The sequence below is a fragment of the Anthonomus grandis genome, chromosome 1 (assembly GCF_022605725.1).
Source record: "Anthonomus grandis grandis chromosome 1, icAntGran1.3, whole genome shotgun sequence".
In the NCBI taxonomy this organism is placed as follows: Eukaryota; Metazoa; Arthropoda; class Insecta; order Coleoptera; family Curculionidae; genus Anthonomus; species Anthonomus grandis.
In genome coordinates this window covers 44902117-44921494 of record NC_065546.1, presented here as the reverse complement: position 1 = coordinate 44921494, position 19378 = coordinate 44902117, and the positions used below count along the sequence as shown (strand labels likewise).

The 19378-nt window shown below is 31.3% G+C and overlaps 1 protein-coding gene across 2 annotated transcripts in view; it reads right to left on the bottom strand.

The window, feature by feature from the left end:
• LOC126735237 (titin) overlaps positions 1–19378 on the bottom strand; it is a 121454-nt gene that overhangs the window by 44505 nt on the left and 57571 nt on the right. The gene's annotated exons all lie outside the window — the stretch shown is intronic.

Sequence of the window (19378 nt, the reverse complement as noted above, 5' to 3'; positions counted from 1 at the left end):
AGTAGTCCTCGTAACGTCGCGTCATTTGATCCAAGTATTAAATGTTTGGTACCCGTTGTAAACGTAGCTACTGTAGTACCGTGCCATTTCGATTAACATACAAAAAATGAAAGAAATTATTATATAATCCAAGTATAATTATTATTTATTCTTTTTAATATGACATAAATGATAAATATATCGCTATAGCAACGAAATATTTATGTTAAATAAGTAAGGAGGCGATCTTAAAATGAAAAGTTTTTTTTTACATTTCAAGCTATTTACTATAATGAAGATGGGAAGAAGAATCTTATTTTTTTCACTCTTACTTTTCAACTTGTATATACACCCCGTATAAGGAAATGTAATCAATTTAGCGGTAACATTAATATCGGGTAAAATCTTTGTTGTTGCTATTCATATCAATTGATGATTGTTCAATAGATTTTTGTGATAATAAAGTTTTTTAAAAGGAAGTTCTCCAAGCTGTGTTTTTAATTTACTATATACCCAAATACCTTTCTAGAAACAATAAATCTATTAAGATAATTTATTTATTTTTTCAAAATCTAAAAATACCCATTCAGTCCGCATCTGTTGGGTAATTTATTTCTGCCGGTGGCGCTTTCACTGATGTGTAATCGCTTATACAACGTCGGTGTGGCCGTGACATTGACTTTCTGGTTCACACATGTGACCGTCAGAGGTTTTATTACGGATTTAAATAAAAACGATAATTTTTTGGCCATTTCTTCTTTAATTTCGGCCGGGCGGAAATTATCCGTTTTAATTGTTAAAAATTTACATAATAAAACCGTTTTTGCCTGCACTTAACGATTTCAACGAGTCATTTGATAATTACCGCCTAAATTAAACTGATAATGACGGGTACCTTAAACCGCAAATCGGATCTCATCTTCTGTTTTATGAGAGTTTAATTAAGGTCGAACGAGGAAATGAACGTTTAAATAAAGTCGTGAGCCGTTAAGTTTTGATTGCGTTTGATTTTTTTTTTGGGGAAACGTTCTTAAATTTAAGTGAGTTTTTTGTATTTTTTTGCTCTGATAATCGTTTAAGTATCTACTCCATCAATTCAGAACGAGACTTTTCAAAACTGGATATAGCACGCATAAACAGAATTTTTCTGGTTTTCTTGTCGCTTCAGTTTAGTTGAAGCTGGACGTGCTCCACCATTTTACACTTTATATGACGCTAGGCACCTCGTAAAAAGGTAAATTAGGTTAAGTTAGGATCAAGGTCGGCGAAACGCGTAAAATAAGGATGGGTAGTTTCGATAGGCGTAAAAGTAGGAGGCAGAAGGAATAATATCTTTAGGATGTGACGAACTGTTTAATTTAATTTGTAATGACTATTTAATAATCTTTCATCTTCGCAGGACAAAATCAGACGTTCGTTTAGGGTTTCGAGCAATGAATTGGTCCATCAATATTTCAAGGTCCAGATTGTCACAGTATATAGGTACGAGTACTTGGTTAAGTCGTTCCTGCACCATTGTTGAGCGCAAGTAGTTCTTCACTCTATGTAACACAGAAAAGCTTCTCTCATTGGAGCAAGACGATCCTAGTATTGTGATAAGTAACCGAAAGAAGCGCTCATATTCAGGCACAAGTCCCTTGAACCACTTGTTGAACAACATCAGAGCTGTCGGATTCGTTTTTTTGAGTCTCATGATGTTTATAGCCGAATTTCTATCTCTAGTCAATTTGAATTCGTCAAATCTTTTGACTCACCAAGAATGAACTTCTCCGAACTTTTGTAAAAGTGAGCTGAATTACTATCAAATCTACTTTTAGGTTAGCTTAAAACTTGATCAAAAATTTTTATAAGAAATTTGTCTGTAATAATCTTTCGGTGTTTCATAAACACGATTTTCAACATTACCATCGTCAATCCGCTTAGAATTTTAGGTTGCCGGCAAAATAGGTTCATCAGTTTCGAATTTTTAAGGTAATTTGTTGCTTTCGAGCCAAATTGATTGAAATTTGGAATCGCGAGAAGCTTCGAAATCGAAAGTAACAGCATCTATTTTTCTATAAAAATCAACTACGCAAAGGTAGGACCTTTGGAGATCTTTGCTAAGAATCTCGATTCGATCAAAAATTTCAATGATTGCAATAGAAAAAAAAATTAAAACGATTCAATGCGTTCCAGGAAACCTGTTGCAGCTTTGTCTGAAATTAATTAATTTATTTATTATTTACTTACATCACTCAACAGAGAAACTTCAATATTAGAGTGGAAACAATGTATATAAACATGAAATCATCTTATCAAAAAATTAATATTGCAGACATGATAAATTATTAATAAATATATAAAAAGAAGAAAACAAGATTCTCTAAACTAAGCGAATTCTTTTAATGTCGGCCAGGCAACAGTTAAATATATCACATCGATTCTGTATAGAGTTGTATGTATTGCAAGTTCTACGTATAGGCGAAAATTTTGTAATGTTGGTTCGAGGTATTGAAAGGTAAAAACTGCGAGCTGATTTAGAAGTTGCAAAATCTCTGGCGAGTCAATTACGTCATTAATTAATTTATGTAAGAACTGTAAATCTGCCGAATCCCTTCTTTCCTGTAAACGTTTAACCTGATATCTTGAATGACCATGCAAATTTCCATGTGAGAAGCCGATTTCCGGGTACACTCTTTCGCATTTAAACCATAGGAATTTAAGAAATCTTCGCTCTAAAATAAGCTCTTAAATATGGTTCTGATAATGTGGCGACCAGACTTGGGAAGAATATTCTAAAATTGAAAGAACATAGGTACAGTACAGGAGTTTAATGCTAGAGATATTCTTAAAGAATGGAGAGTTCCAACAAAACTTAGCAATTTATAACTTCATTTTATGATATCTACCATATGAAAACTAAATGAAAGTGAGCTATCAAAAAATGACTCCCAAGTCATTGAAGTGGGTTGATCTTGGTAGTATCACATTATTAATTTTGTATTCGTAAGTCACACAGTTCTTTTTTAGGGAGTAGGGGACTACACAGCATTTAGAGGCAAGTTGTTATTCTTGCACCATTCATTCACTCAGTTAATGGCTGCTTGGAGTTTAACGCAGTTCTCAATAGTATCAATTCTATAGTATAATTTTTTATCGTCACAGTATAATAAGCGGTTTACTTCAAGGTCCTTAGAAATGGTTTTTATAAATGAGTTGAAAAGTAAGGGTCCCAATATGGAACCTTGTGGTCCTGAAGGATCGACTATTTCAGGTGAGCTGTGTCCAAAGTCCAAAGCATTTAACATGTTGAGGACGTTTAGTGAGATAAGAAGAGATAAGAGAAGTTAAACGAGATGAAAACCTAAATTGGGCAGAAAGATTTGATATAAGAATGGAATGGTCAAGACGGTCAAAAGCTTTCGAGAAATCTGTATAGACTACATCAACTTGAGAATTATCATTTATAGTGTCTAATATAAATTCCGTAATCGTAATAAGATTAGTGCTAGTGGATCTACCCATTATGAAGCCACGCTGTCTAGTGTCTATAAGTTGTTTTATAGGAAAGTATAATGCTGAATGAAGGACCCGCTCAAAAACTTTAGAAAAGTTGTTAATAAGTGTAACTGGCCGATAGTTATCGATAAGATTTTTATATTTTTTTTATGTACAGGAATAATTTTAGATTTTTTTCAGATCAGAGGAAATTCTCCAGTTCTGAAGGCACGATTAAACAATATTGTTAGGGATTTACTGAAAGCTGAAAGTAATGATGCTGTCTAGCCCTTGTTTCCTGAACAGATCGTCAGAAAATTTCATCGAAATCTCGTAGTTGGCAAGAACGCTTTTTAGAGATTTTATCCGTACAACCCATATCTGAAACCAAATCAAAATAATTAAAATAACGAATTAGTAATTTTAAAATGTCATCCCTAATAGTCAAGTTTATGTAAACATTGTGTAAATCGTATATATGATTATGTACATTTACATAATTTTCAAATCAAAAGGGTTGCTTAATAGTAAACAATTTTGGCATGTAGTATAATTGTAAATTCGTTCACATTTTACATTTGTATGCGTCCGAGTTTTTGGGTGGTTATACTATTTCCAGGGTAGGTAGTTCTACCCATCATACCGGCGCCTTCCGTCGGCCCTGGTTAGGATACGAGCACGTTTATTTTTGAAAGTTTTTTTTTTGCAAGAGTAGTTCTTGTTATAATAACTATTTACAAGGGTAAGAAGGATGAATTTGGTAGGGCGGAATAGTTTATCATCCAAGATGGCTCGATTGATATACATATACAATTTTTGATATACATCAAATATGATAATAATGACGTTAACGACATTTTAACTGACGTTCATAGTTCAGGTCTAGGTTGATAAATTATTTTACAACGCGTGCAAACAGCCAATTATGGTGCAACTATACAGAACAGAGGATAGGTAAATTTTTCAATTATATTATACCTAAGTGCCTTTTAATATTGTTGGGTTTAGGTCAAAGCTTTCGACACAATACCACAGGAAAGACTTATTAGGAAACTGGAAGATATTGGAGTAAGAGGTTTGGTGTCCCGTCTTTTTGCTGATTATCTCACAAACAGAGAACAAATGGTAAAAATTGGTGAAAGTACTAGTATAAAAAAGCGAATCTATATCAGAGTGCCTCAGGGCACAGTTCTTGCACCATTGATATTTATAATATACATTAATAGGATATGCTCGTATAATTGGAACTCTCATATCTTACGCAGACGACACTGTAATTTTTTATTGAAGTTATTGAGATATGGCCAAGAGTAGCTTAAATTAGTATAATAATTGACGAAAATTTCAAATGGAAAGATCATATCTGTTACGTTACAGACAAGCTTCGCAAATTAATAAACAAATTCTACTCACTTAGAGACGTATCTTTTCAGACCTAAAGATCAGTCTGATTAGCGCTTATCAAATAAATTTTAATTAGAATTTATAGTCTGATCTATATCCTATAACAATAACTCAGAAATTTTTTTATTCGAATCATATTTCATAAAGTTAAATCATACCCTAGTAATGAATTTATTAAATATGCTAAATTACTTATTTTTAGGGAATTACATGTATTTGGGAGCATTGCTTATATAAAAAGACACGTTGATGAATATGAAAATCCTTTTTACAATTATTTCACGAGGTTGATTATAAATAGCAACATAAAAATAAATCAATACTCAAAAATTCATCTTACAAATTCGCTTGAATTTTTGGCTACATTCTACTATAATCAGATACCAAATGTCCTCAAACCTACAAATAATATTAAATAATTTAAACATAAATTGAAACTAACCTAATATTAAATTATTCTCTATCTTTTGAATGTTATGTGTGTATCTGAATGGTCCTTTGAATGATGATAATCCTCTAACAACAATTTGGATCAGTTTTTGCTTTTTTTCTATAATAAATAAAATGCATTATATTTACTTTATAATTAATGGTTCTAAGTTATTTAATTTGAATTTTAATTGCATTATCATTTTCCAGGGTATAATTACAGATTTAATCCTATTTTGAACATATCTATGTTCATAATTTTTACAATTCAATTTTAATTCTTAGACCTCATCCTCCACCAATCAAAATGTCGGGAATTTCCATTTTCTTGTCTTCATCTAAGTTATTTGTGCAAATATCCTTTAAGCAATAGTTTGTATATTAGTAATTGCTTATACAGTCACACAGATCATAGACTTTTTGAAATTGCTATCGAATCCATCCTTACCAAAATCTTGGAGGGGGATTTTGTCATGTAAATACGAGTAAAAATGGCACCAATTATCAAATTCATTCCAACCACTTTTCTGGTTCCAATTTTAACAACCCTGATACAATTATACCTGATACTAGGTACAATTTCTGTTGTTGTTAAAAGAGTTTATAATTTGTTTTTTTTTTAAATATGTAGATATATATTATTTTGTTATAATTGTATAGCTTAAAAATAAGCTTAAAAATGTATATGTTTAATTTTTTTTACTTACATAATGGTGAATTCCGAGGTAAAATCTTTTTAATATTATATTTTTTATTTAGGTGTGTTTCTAATGTTTTTAACACTTATGAAAACAAAAAAAAGGTTTAGAAATCATTAGGAATTTCAGTTAATATGCTTAATTTTATTTCAATTCATCCTTAAATAAAAGATTTAAAAGGCAAATTAATCTTGTTTTTTTTTACTTAAAATTTGCTCTTATACCTATGCTGCTAATTTATAATTATTGCTAAGTCTCTCTATCTAAATATCATCAAAGTGCACACTTAAATGTCTTAAATAAACAATTTTTTGATAACTAAATTAAAATCAAAAAATATTTTAGTTGATTTGTTAATTCTTAAAGAAAGTGCTGAGGCACGTCTAAAATATGCAATATTAACATTTATTTTTCTTTCGCAACTTTCGAGTTAAAAATCAAGGTATTTTTAAACTGATAAGCGTATTATTAATTTTATTATAAAATTAAATTATTTTTAAATATATCTCTCATCACTCTTCAGTTAACGCATCAACTTCTGTAATTCTGCGAATATTAATTGCAGTTTTAAATTTCCCGCTAGACGTCACCCAATTTGACCGCCCCCCATCCTTGTCAACAATGTCAATACAGCTGTCAACGGAATTCTGTCAGATCATTAAGGAACACGCATTTCTCTATATTTGTATTCTGTGACTAAGTACCCAAAAATAAATACATATTAAAACTGTTGTGTTGTTTGTTTGAAACATTAAATTATGTTCTTTGTCTCTCTTAGCAACATTCCCGCATAATTTCTGCAAAATTCAAACGGTTGTTTGTTGTCCAATTCCAAATACTTGAGGCCAATTTTATAGGCAATTATCATTAAATTCTTAACACAAATATTCAAATATTCGCTTAATTATCCTAACGAATATGCCATTAATTAAGCAGTTATTAGCAGAAGATGTTTGAATAGTATTTAGGTCAAATTAACCACCGTTACAAACGATGATTTCATATACGTTTAATTTTATAGAGCTTTTTTTTCAATATAAGCAAGTGCCCTCATGTACCATAAATCTGAAAATGGGTGTTTTACATAACCGATATTGAATATTTTAGAATAATTTACTGTTAGTGTCTGAGATGGCGTGTATATGGTAAGATTTGTAGACCCGAGATCAGCCACGAAACTGGATATTTTATAATTATTCATGGGGTTTTTATTATTTTTTATTCAACGTGTTTAGACGTTTATGCTAATAAATTGTTTAATAATATAAAGTGTTTGGTTTTATTACTATAAAGCCCTACTTAACTTTGGACTTTCCTCTATAAAATTGTTATTTCTGATGTACCAGGTCAAATCATACCTGAATTCGTTGAACTTTGAAGTTGGTTTTATCCATGACGTCAAAAATGCAGCCTGTTGAAACCGCAAGGGTACAAGAATTGCATTTTTATCGGGTCATTGTCATGAGGTAAAAATAAAAATTTCGTTTTGTTACCAAACCTCAATCTGCGAGTATTAATTGCAGGCAAGTTTAACTCTTAGAATAGATTTAATTCAGCAGTAATACTTGCACCATCTATTAGCTTGTAATAAGTTAATAAGAGTGTTAGTGTGCTGACGCCACTGGTAGCAAAGCTATATTATTTTTAGGGTTTTTCGTATTGGAACTGTGTTACCAGTTTTAGTGACTTTTAAGTTTTTTTCCTATACTATAACTTTTAGAGTTAGTCATATTTGTCAATTTTATTAAACCAATGTGGAATTTTTATTTAATTTCCACAGGTTATGAGCTCAGTATGTTAAAGGGCGAATTGTCGGTGTAAAGTGGTATAAGTTGCGTCGAAAAGTAAGGTTAATGAACTGTTGACTTTAGTGTCATACAGAGTAGTTTAGTGCCCCATTAAGTTCAGGAAACCTATATAAAATGTCAGATAACAGTAGGTTATCCTTGGGGTTTAAGAAGTTAGCCGAAAGGGAGAACTTTAATAATTGGAAATTTGATTTAAAAACGGCACTAATTCATGAAAATTTATGGGTCTGCATAGAGGATTATTCAGAAGGGGATACAACCAAAGTTGAGGTAAAACAAAGGGCTTTATCTAAAATATGTCTGATGAAACAACCTTGTGCTTATCCACATATAAGAAATACTGCTTGACCAAAAGAAACCTGGCAGAATTTAGTAAATGCTTATGAGGATAAGGGTTTATTAATTAGGCAGTTAATTAGAATTAAGCTAGAAGATTTTAAAACTATTGAGTTATATGTGAATAAGGCTATGTCTTTGGCTCAGAAACTAGGGGATATGCTACATCCACGAACTTAATAAATATACCTGGACTGCCAGCCAATTCAGTGAAAAGTAAATGACCACTACTAGGTGGCCGCCACTTTCCGTGATTGTGTCCTCTCGATGTTGGTCACTCTGACAAATTTCAGGTGTGCCAATTGTAGGGAAATAAAACAATTAAAGTTTTTGGGAGGTTATGTTTAAAAAAATAAAATAAAGAGTTACATTTAGTTAAGAATAGATGCGATAAGATAGTTGCGTTATTAGATCTGAGTATTTTTCTTGTATTTCTTTAAGAATTTCATTTAAATTTATAAAAGAAAGTAATCTTCACCTAAAATGAGATAAACTTTCAATTAACTTGAGATAGATGCATGCACTTTAAAATATATAACCATTTATAAAAATTAAAATATAGATGATTTTATAAAGGTTTGTAATTAGTAAAGGTTTATATAGTAAAGATAAACTCTATATATTATTATATGATAAACAATACAGACAAGACAATTCACAATAGTTCGGTTTTGAGAAATAGTGACCCAAATACGTTTAAATAAGGAGGAAGCTATATTTCCTGAAGCAAACCATATACCTAAGCATGCCGTTTACAAATCGCCAAAAACTAAACAATCCCCTATACTCACAATTGAGAATGTTATTTAGAATCATTTAGAATTATTTAGAATTTAGTCATATCGCGTGATCGTGTCGAGATTTTAGTGCCTCAGTTTGGAATCCCAATGATGGTTTAAAAACAATGTCAATAAAAAAAAAATTTGTTCGTGACACTTCACACGTTAAACGTCCGCGTCGTCAACTTAATTACTGTTATTTAACATATTTTTTGTTGGCAACACTGAAAATGTTCAGAGGGACCAACATCAAAAGGACACATCCACTATAAAAAAAGCGGCCATCAGGCAGTCATCATTTTTGGGTATGGGGGCCATATGCATTAGCCGTTCAGATATATTTATTAAGTTCGTGGCTAGATCCAATTGACGATGAATTTTTTGGACTAATTTTGTTAAATGGACTTACTCCAGAATATGATCCTATGGTCGTACCTATAGAAAATTCTATGCAAACCATTACCAGTGAGTTTATAAAAGCTGATTTATTAAAAGACAATAAATATGAGGAAAGTCATGAAGTAGCTTTATTGACTCAAAAGAAGTTTTTTACTAGTATAGTGTTATGCATGTGGTGGCTTGAAGTCTACAAATAAAAAAATAAAAAATCTAATGAAAGACATCGCAAGTACACAAGCAAGTATCATAAGGATAAAAAGGAAATCAAGTTGAGAAGACGTTGTAGGTATTTAAGGATGGCTGCATTATACAGAGAGAAAAAAAGAGTTTTAAGGTATTTAACGGGCACTCCAGATCAAAGTTTAGTTTAAGAAAAAATGATTTGGAAATTAAGGGATTTTGTGATGTCGATTGGTGCAACAATTTGATAGATGGTTAATTATAGACGGGCTATCTGTTTTTGTGCTCTAGTAAGGTGATTTCTTCGAAATCTGAAAACCTAGCATCAGAAAGTTTGTCTATTGAGATAGAATATGTTGCTATTTGTCAAGGAAGTAAAGAGCCTATATTTTTAAAAGGGTTTCTCAATGAAATTTTATAAACAGAAGTTGTAAAATGATAGCCAAAGTGCTCAAAAGGTGGTCTCTAATCCTGTGTTTTACAGTAGAACCAAACACATAAAGTACCACTTTATTAAAGAGGCAGTAAAAACAAAAAAGAAATTGACGTAAAATATATTTTAACTGACGAAATAGCTACCAGCTGATAATTTTATCAAAGGTGTGCCTAGGTACCTAATTATTTGTGAACAAGTTTTTGTTATGTTAATACAAGGATTGATATTACACTGAGTCTGTTAGAATAGATTTAGTCCAGCAGTAATACTTGCGCCATCTATTAGCTCGTAATAAGTGTTTTAAGTTAATATACAGTGTTAACTATAGCTGGCGCCACTACTCGAAAATTAACACTTAGGGTTTTTTTATTGGAACTATGTTACCAGTTTTAGTGACTTTTCAATTTTAGGTTTTTTTTTCCTCTACTGTAACTTTTAGAGATGGTCATATTTGTTTGTACATCAGATTTTACTTTTCTTTTTACATGAAATTTTATTAAAGCTATATGCAATTTTTATTTAATTTATCTACATTAACTGCTATTCCATCACACTGTAATCAAGGTTGTAACACCCTCATTAAAAGCACATGATCTAAGGAACACGCTCTAAGGAAACTCTATGTGATTTTGAAAATATTGTGACGACAGACCACCTATTTCAAAGACACTCAGTATAAAAGCAGCATGGCGTCCAAAGGCGTACGTGGATGGAAACCGCGACTCAGCACTTCGATCTCATTACCTATTGTATTTGCACAACGATAAAATGTACTTAGTTAGTTGTCACGTAGACACCAGACTTGTAACATCTAGGCAACTCAATAAACATCCTAAAGTCAAACCCACACAGTGTGTCTTATTTTCTACCTCAACCCCCAGAGAAGATAGACTGGTGTCACAATATCACCACACAACTGAGCATTAGCAAAGATAATTATACTAACGAATATATAGTTTACTATTATTTTCTTTGGCATTAGTATTCCAAAACAGGCCTTACTAACGCAAAGTAGACTTCACAGAAAAATACTGGAAATTTTTTAGAACAAACCCAAGTATCTTTGAGCTTCTTATAGATATGGAGTTGATGTGGTCAACAAAGGTTAACCTGCTATATAAAAGGACATCCAGATCCCTAATAGTAGTGACACACTAAATGACCGTATTATTGATAGGAAATACCAGGAACCTGTTCACTTTGTGCGTAAAATTCATAAATACACATTTGTTTATTTTCAGAATCAGCTGATTCTGTGCAGATCTTGTTGCAAAAGTTCCTGGTCTAATGGATCTATAAAAGATCTCCAAAACAATTTCAAATCATTAGTAAATTTAAAACATTTATTGTTCTCCAAATAATAAGACATAGATAGATAATCATATTATATAAATAAATTAAAGAGTGCAGGCAAAGAGTGTCAGCCTTGAGTGTCTGAATTGACGTATATATTATCAGACAAGAAACCACCAATTTTAATATGCTTTAATTTTAATATGCTTAATCGACAACGAAAACCCAGTTTGACCAATTTTCCCAACAGAATACGAAGGTTAAGACGATCAAATATCGTGGAAATGTCAGTATAGATAGTGTCTATCTGTTCATGCCATTCTATGAAGATTGGTAGATAATCGGATTCCCAAAAGTAGACTTGTTTTGACTCAAGGCACATTGATTTTTATATATTAAATTTGTGCATAACCAGCAAAACTGTTGGGTAACTGGAGAATGGATACAGACACTGCGATAATTTTAAATATTATCTTTAGCTCCACTCTTGAAAATTGGAATCACATAACTAACCTTCCAGGCATCAGGAACCATTTCTAATGATTTATTAAAGAGAACATAGAATGGCAAGGTAATTGTGCAAACACAATGCTTTAAAAAATCGTTAGGTAGACCAATTTTGTGAAAAAACACCGGGATCCTAAAAAATGCTAGTTTTGCTAAACTATAAACAAAATTCGTCAGTAAAACAATTCATCTTTTTCCCATATACTATTATTAATAAAATATCTGGTTGATAAATGAGTCAAAGAAATTAGAGAAACTGAAAAATGGAATAATTAAAAAAAGCAGAACAATTTTGAAAAAAGGCACATATAAGATATTTGAAATTAAACAAATTATATTTTGATATCCAGGAAGTTCTTTCGGAAGTTAATGTAAAACCTTAGGCATAAATTAAGAAAACTAATCACAAGCTCATCAAGAAACCTTAATTTGACGTAAATTTGTCACATTAAAATCAATTACCGGATAGTCACGCGATCGAATTTAACTACTCCACGACCACGACCAGATCTAGTAAACTTATTACATAATTCAAAATCATTAAAATAATAGAAAAAAAAATTACAGAAAAATGACGGCATCAAACCACAGTTTTGCTTATTTGTCTAATTAGCGGCTACGACTGGGTTTATTGCCACCGATAAAATTACTATCTGGGATTAAGTGTCTAATTGGATAAAGAAGGAATCGGTATTACCGAAGCAGATCCTTAGAGTAAATTAGATCTGTGAGATGAGAGAGATATAATGTCAGGGTCGGATTGTACAACGTTGAACCCATAGTATAGCTATTCATGAGAAACTTATCAGATTTAATTTCTCAGTGTTCAATTATCCATAATTGCTAATAGTATCTAATTTAATTGAAGAAGCTTAGAAGTTAATTTTTTAAACATTTTCAAGAACCTATGACACAGAGAGAACACAGTTAAAGAACACAGTTAATAAGAAAGTTTTATAAGAAAACATACATATCATCATAGGAGATGACAACAAGGTCGTTAAATTGTAAATAAATTATAAACGAACGTATTCAAAGCCATTTCAAGCTTTTTTGCATGGTTCATGGCGATTATTATTATTATTACAAGGCGTTTTGTTGCTCATCGTGTGCATCATGCAGAAAACCGATCTTCTGTTTTATCTCAGTACAGGAAGACTGGCGTCAGCAAATAAACAAATTGTTTTTAAAATTTTTTTGAATAATAATTTTTTTCTGTAATTCAACCTTAAAATAAGCAAGAAATACATTTTTCAGGCAGTATATTATGATGCCTTACTGACGTGATTCTAGAAGATAAATATGAGGTCATGCAGCAAAAATGTCTTTTTTCAGAATGAAAAATTAGCATTTTTCCGCGGATAATTGACATACTGTTGACATTATTCCAAAGACAAAGTTACTTCTTCGAAAAAAATTAGACCTTATATGATCAGTAAAAAACGTCATATTTTACCTTTTTTCCACAAATGTTTGATCCTATTATAAAGTCAAAGTATTTATGTCCTATTGTTTTATTCTGTAGGCCTATTTTGCTATCGATTATCTGTGTTTACTTCTGATATGCTTAAGGATTTTTTAAATTATTGCAAATTATAAACCTTTGCAGATAACTTTCAATTTTATTTTCAGCATTAGGATTATTTAAATACATCCTACTTATTGCATCAGGATATAAATGTTCTTAGGCAAAAAATCATGACTTCACGTTATTTTTATCTATTTATTATGTCAGCAATGTGCCATAGTTTTTCATATTTTTTACAGCTGTTGTTAAATTCCGGGAATTTTTTTTACGCAATTTAATATTTTTCAGAAATTATAAATTTTAAAATTTGCCAAGCATTTTAATTCCTCTCCAGAAATGGAAATAGTAATATACACATTAATCACAAATATATTGTAATATATTTGAGACCTGCGACTTAAAGATTAATTTATTACTATGTAATTATTTATGTTTTTAAGGAATTATAAATTTTTATTTTTTTCTGCCATTTGAGTTCATTTTTGGTCTTTAAAAACTGGAAATATTTTCATGTTTTTCATCTAATTTTTGGTTTTATTCTAGGCATCTGACCAGGAATTTTTATTATGTTTTTCAAGAATTACCAATTGTTAAATTTTCCAGGCATTTTACGTAATTGACCAAAGGAAGCCCAAATTCCAGATTTGGCAAATATTTTTTCGTATTTTCCCGGTTTTTGATGAATTTTTCTAGGGATATTTGACATCATTTTGATATTCCAGAAATTAGCATCTTTTACGTTTGTTTCAGGCATCTTACAAAATTTTTGAAATTCCATTAATTAGAAATACATTTAGCTCTTAAATTAGGCTTTTACAAGAATTGGTGTCATTTTCATAACTTTCAAGAACGAAATAATTAAATAATTCAGGTTTTTTTGGAATTTCAGGTAATTTTCAAAATCCCTTACAAATTCAAATTCTAAAGTAATTTATTTGCCATAAAGAGTCAATACATTGCTAGAAACAAAATGAAGATAATATACCTACATTTTAAATTACATCGTTTCTTGGCAAAAAGGTCTGTTCGGCGATTTGCACAGACAGACAGTCGCTAAAAAGTGCGGCATCGCAATTTTAGCTACTGTTAAAAGAAGTCAAGAGTGGGACAAGCCCGTTGACCTAAAGTTAATTAATAAGGAAACTAAAAAATATCAAATTAAATAAATTATTACAAAAAGAGCAACAAAAGATTTGCACGAGTGCGCTAAAAGCCAAAAAAGTAATTAATAGTCTTCTTATAATAATTAATTAGGGGCTAGAACTAAATAGGAGCAGATTAAATGATGAATTCTTGACGCTAAACGCAAAATCAAAAAACCTAAGCTAAGGGCTAAGCTACTATATGAATCAAAAGCTTCAAAAAAATCTATAGATATCGACATCACACATACACATCCCATTGTTCTCCTACAGTTTGTTTGTCATATTGGAAATGCCGAGAATATCAGCTACTCTTCATCATTCCTGAATGACACTAGGGGTACACCGCACGATGTCTTTGGAGACGTGTGAAAGGTCATCGAATCTTCTGGAATCATGGTCAGCCGAGTATATAAGGAGCCGCATAGCCGCTGGGAGTCACTTGACAGTTTAGACCGAAATATTGGCGCAATATTTAAATCGAACATAAGTATTAGTAAATAAATATTTATAGAAATCTTAAATGACCGTGTTTATTAGCGTAAGTACGTAAATAACTCAGTTGACTGTTTTTATGCAACAAGTATTTTAATTCACACCTTAAGGAACGGTAAAAACGTTACAATACGTCTTTCTTCTTTCCCGAACATCTGGTTAACAAACCACATAACAATATCTTCCTAATTATCAATACGCATCTTCTTAAGCGGATCATAATGAAAGAAATGCTCCAGATACCCGAACCTCTGCAGCAAAAATCAATTAGCTACTCATGTATTGTGTTGGAATCTCGCGGCTCTCAACAAGAGAAGAAGAAAAAAACAATTAATTTTTCAGTTATGTGTTCCCAATTTTAAAGCGGTTATACCCAATATAATTTAATATAGTAAGGCGTTAATGTCTCACGATACCAACCTGTGATTTAGTAGGCTGATATATAGATGAAGGTTGATATACAGACGAAGAAACTCTAACTATTAACCTCATTTTTCAATTAGTCAAAAAAGAAGCGACTTCACTAGAACGACAACAAGAAATTAATAGGATCTTACTGCTGCTGACGATGTCCTGGTCAGAAAAAAAACAAAAAATAAAAGTCAAATTACAACAATTAATAATAGTCACAGCATAAGACCGTGAAATCTGTTCAAATCGATGTCGAACGGTTTATACCAGAAGAACCGTTACCAATCGAACAACATCTTCTTGGCCGTTCTTCGGTGATGAATTGATACACGCGTAGAGATCAGGAAGGAAGGTGTAGAGAATCTTTTTCTTTTTTTTTGTGATCGACGACGAAAGGAATGCTACTGGGTTGCATTAGCCCGAGTTTGTTCACTAGGTGGTCATTATTTGCTGATGCGACATAGAGATTCGGTGTAATATTGTAATTGAGTACTGGGTCGACATGATTAATATCCGAGGAATATCAGGGTGTTTTTTTTCTGTTTTGTTTGGACGGAACTTAGCGAACTGGTTTAAAAAGATGGATCGAACCCAATGGACTTATAGTGCGGTAAATGTAGAAATCGCCTAACCCAATCTAGTACTGCGAGAGCCCTAGATACAGCATATCTACTCGAAACATAAGAAAATCATCATAATCATAAGCGTAATAAATTTATTACTATTTGGTAAGGGATTTTCAGCGGCCATTATGGGTTGCCACGTGAAACTGTGGGAGAAGCTTAATTATAGCAATTGAATCACGTGACCGTCTGTTTACTCCCGCATAATTCGTCACGTGACGTAAGTCAACTGACAAAAATGTGTGGCTCTCTCTTGATTATTACATGAGCTTCTCAAAAAGTAATTCTAGAAAATTTAAAGGTCAAGCAGGGTTTTTTTTTAAATTATTCTTTATGTCAACAAGAAAAACCGCCACCATTTGCTTAAAAACAGATTTTTTTCTAAAGTGATAACGAAAAATTAAAATCAGTAATAAAAATTGATTTTGACAACAAAATCACATGATAGCTTGTTGGATATTAGATGATCGGATACGTGGGTCGACTGATTCCAGGTGTCTTTCTTACAAAGATTAGTTAAAATAAAAATAAATAATATGTTTAGGTTTCACTTATTCAATAATCAAAATTCAGCTAATTTTTTTGCAAAATAATGAAGAAATTTATTTAAAATTTTTAAATAAAAATCAGCAGATGGAAAGAGCTTTTTGCCTTAACCCGGTATGTGACTATCAGTGGCCATCTTGGATTGCTACGTCAAACTATAGGAGGAGCTTAATTTTGAAAACTGAATCACATGACCGTTTGTTTATCACTGCATAATGCGTTACGTGACATACGTCAACTGACTAAAGGATGTGGCTTTATCTTAATGATTATAAGGGGTTCTCAAAAAGTATTTCTTGGAAAGAGAGGATTTTTTAAATAATGGTTTATGCCAGGATTTAGTTAAAAATTTATTTTCTTCTTAATTGAAAAAAGAAAATTAAAAAAAGTGTAGCAAAAATTGATTTTGACAGCAGGATCATGTAACAGTTTGTTGGGATTAAGTAAGTGACTTGAGGCAACTGATTCAAAGACGTGGCCTTATTATTTGTTCTTACAAGCGTTATTCGAAATGAAGCTAATAATTAATAAATTCAGATTTCAGTCATTCAATTAAAATTCACGTAAACTATGGGAGGAGTAAGTATAGTTTTTGTTCTTAATAAAGAATCAAAAATTTTAATATAAAGCAAAAATTGATTTTGATAGCAGAATCATGTGACAGCCTGTAGGTTATTACTTAATTGGACACGTGACTTGGCTCAACTGATTTAAAGGCGTAGCCTTATATTCCTATAAACTGAAGGCAATTATTAATTAATTCAGCCTTTAAATAATTATTTCTCTTGCAAAAGAAAACCTTTCAAAATTAACTAGTAAAATTGAATAATTAAAAAACTAAATTGAGAATTGAATCACGTGACCGTTTGTTTACTACTACATGATTCGTTCACGTGACGTACATCAACTGACTTAAGGCGTGGCTTTAACTTGGATATTACAAGGGATTCTCAAAAAGTCATTCTTGAGAACTTGAAGGAAAGACAGGGGTTTATTAAAATTATACTATATGTCATCCTGAAAAACCGCCAGGATTTGCCTAAAAATAGATTTTCTTGTTAAATGAAAAGAGACAATTAAAAATCTGATTCAAGGACGTTAAATAAGTTCTCTTTCTGACAAGGGTTAATAGAAATAAAGATAATAATTATTAAATTTAGGTTCTACTCATTCAATCAAAATTCACCTCATTTTCTTTCAAAAGGATTAAGAAATTTATTTAAAATTGTTAAATAAAAATTAACTGATGGAAACAGCTTTTTGTCTTCCCGCGGTATGTGACTCTCAGTGGCTATCATGGATTGCCACGTCAAACTATGGGAGGACCTTATTTGTGATTAACGAATCACGTGACTGTTTTACTACTATATCATTCGTCACGTGACGTACGTTAACTAAATAAAAGGCGTGGCTTTTTCTTAGATGTTACGAGGGCTTTTCAAAAAGTATTCTTGGGAGAAAGTTTTAATCCTAACGGTGCGGAGAATTTTTACTAATGTCAAGTCCACATTTTTCTAAACGAAATAATTTTATGGCCATGTTGAGTGGTCGTGAATATCGGAATTGCATAAGAATTTTGTTTTATTTAAAAATATAAATTAGGATAACTCATATATGTATATTTCTACCACGCCATGACTCATAACTTTACACAGTTTAGGCTTGTGATCATATAACAGAAAGTATTTAATTTTGAATTCAGAATATTAGGCTGTGCCTTCCAGTTTTGATTGACGTCAGTGTTAAGCCTAAAAAAGTATATAAATTTTGGATATTTTGTGCAGTATGAAATCTAAAATAAGTGGTTTTTGAGATATGCAAATTCAAAGAATTATCACTGAACAAATTGAAAACCATTCTAAGGCCCCTGTAACACAACCCCTAAATCTCATCATTTTTTGTTGACACAATAAATGTTAACAAAGCAAGTTGTTAACTCAGCAGGGCTTTTATTCAAGATGGCTTATCTCGTAAGAATGCTAAATAGTCGTCATAGTTGAACAATTCCTTCTAAATCGAAAAGGGCATGCTGACAGAATTCTTATTTATCAAAAAATACTCTGTACGGTTTAAAAAAGAGTATTCGATGACGGTCTCCTTTTTTATATAAAGCTATTATTTTTTTTAAATAGAATAAGAAGAATTAAAACCGAGAAACCCGATATGTCAGATAATTTTTTATTATTATTTATTTATTTTAATTTTTTTTAAAGCTATTTGGATTTCTGGCTTTATAAGACTTTGATTCCAGATCTTTGCTAAAAAAATTGTTTTAATAGTTGCACAGTTTCTTAGAATTTTCCTCCCTGCAGCCATTATAATATTAATTTCTAAATTATTATCCGCATTTTTCCTCAGAAACTATTCGTCATGCCTGATCATACTAATTATATTTATTTGAGGATATGACGACTTTAGTTTATGAAGTTCTCTTAAATAGAAATTATATTTGGTCATTTCAGTATTAATCCAGTTTTCAGTTTTCAGTTTTAAAATAAAATAAATTTTGTAAGAAAAGATCCTGAAAATTATTAAGACCATGATTAACATAATGTTCTTGCAAAACCGATGTCCAGTATAATGTAACAAGAATAATTGCTAATATTTGCTTAAAAATATTTTTTTTCTTAATTATGAATTAATTCGGTTTTCATTTAAATAAAATGAACGTAATTAAAAAACTAAATTTAAATAACTTTTTATATATCACTGGTATGTGACTGTCAGCATCTTGCCACGTCAAACTGTAGGAGGAGCTTAATTTTGTCATTAAAGTCACATGACCGTGTGCAGACTGAACCACGACTGATCACGTGATCAATAAGGGGCGTGACTCCGTTTCGATTATTACGAGGGCTTCTCATAAAGTTAATGATGGTACAGTTACGTATTATATACGTGAGAACGT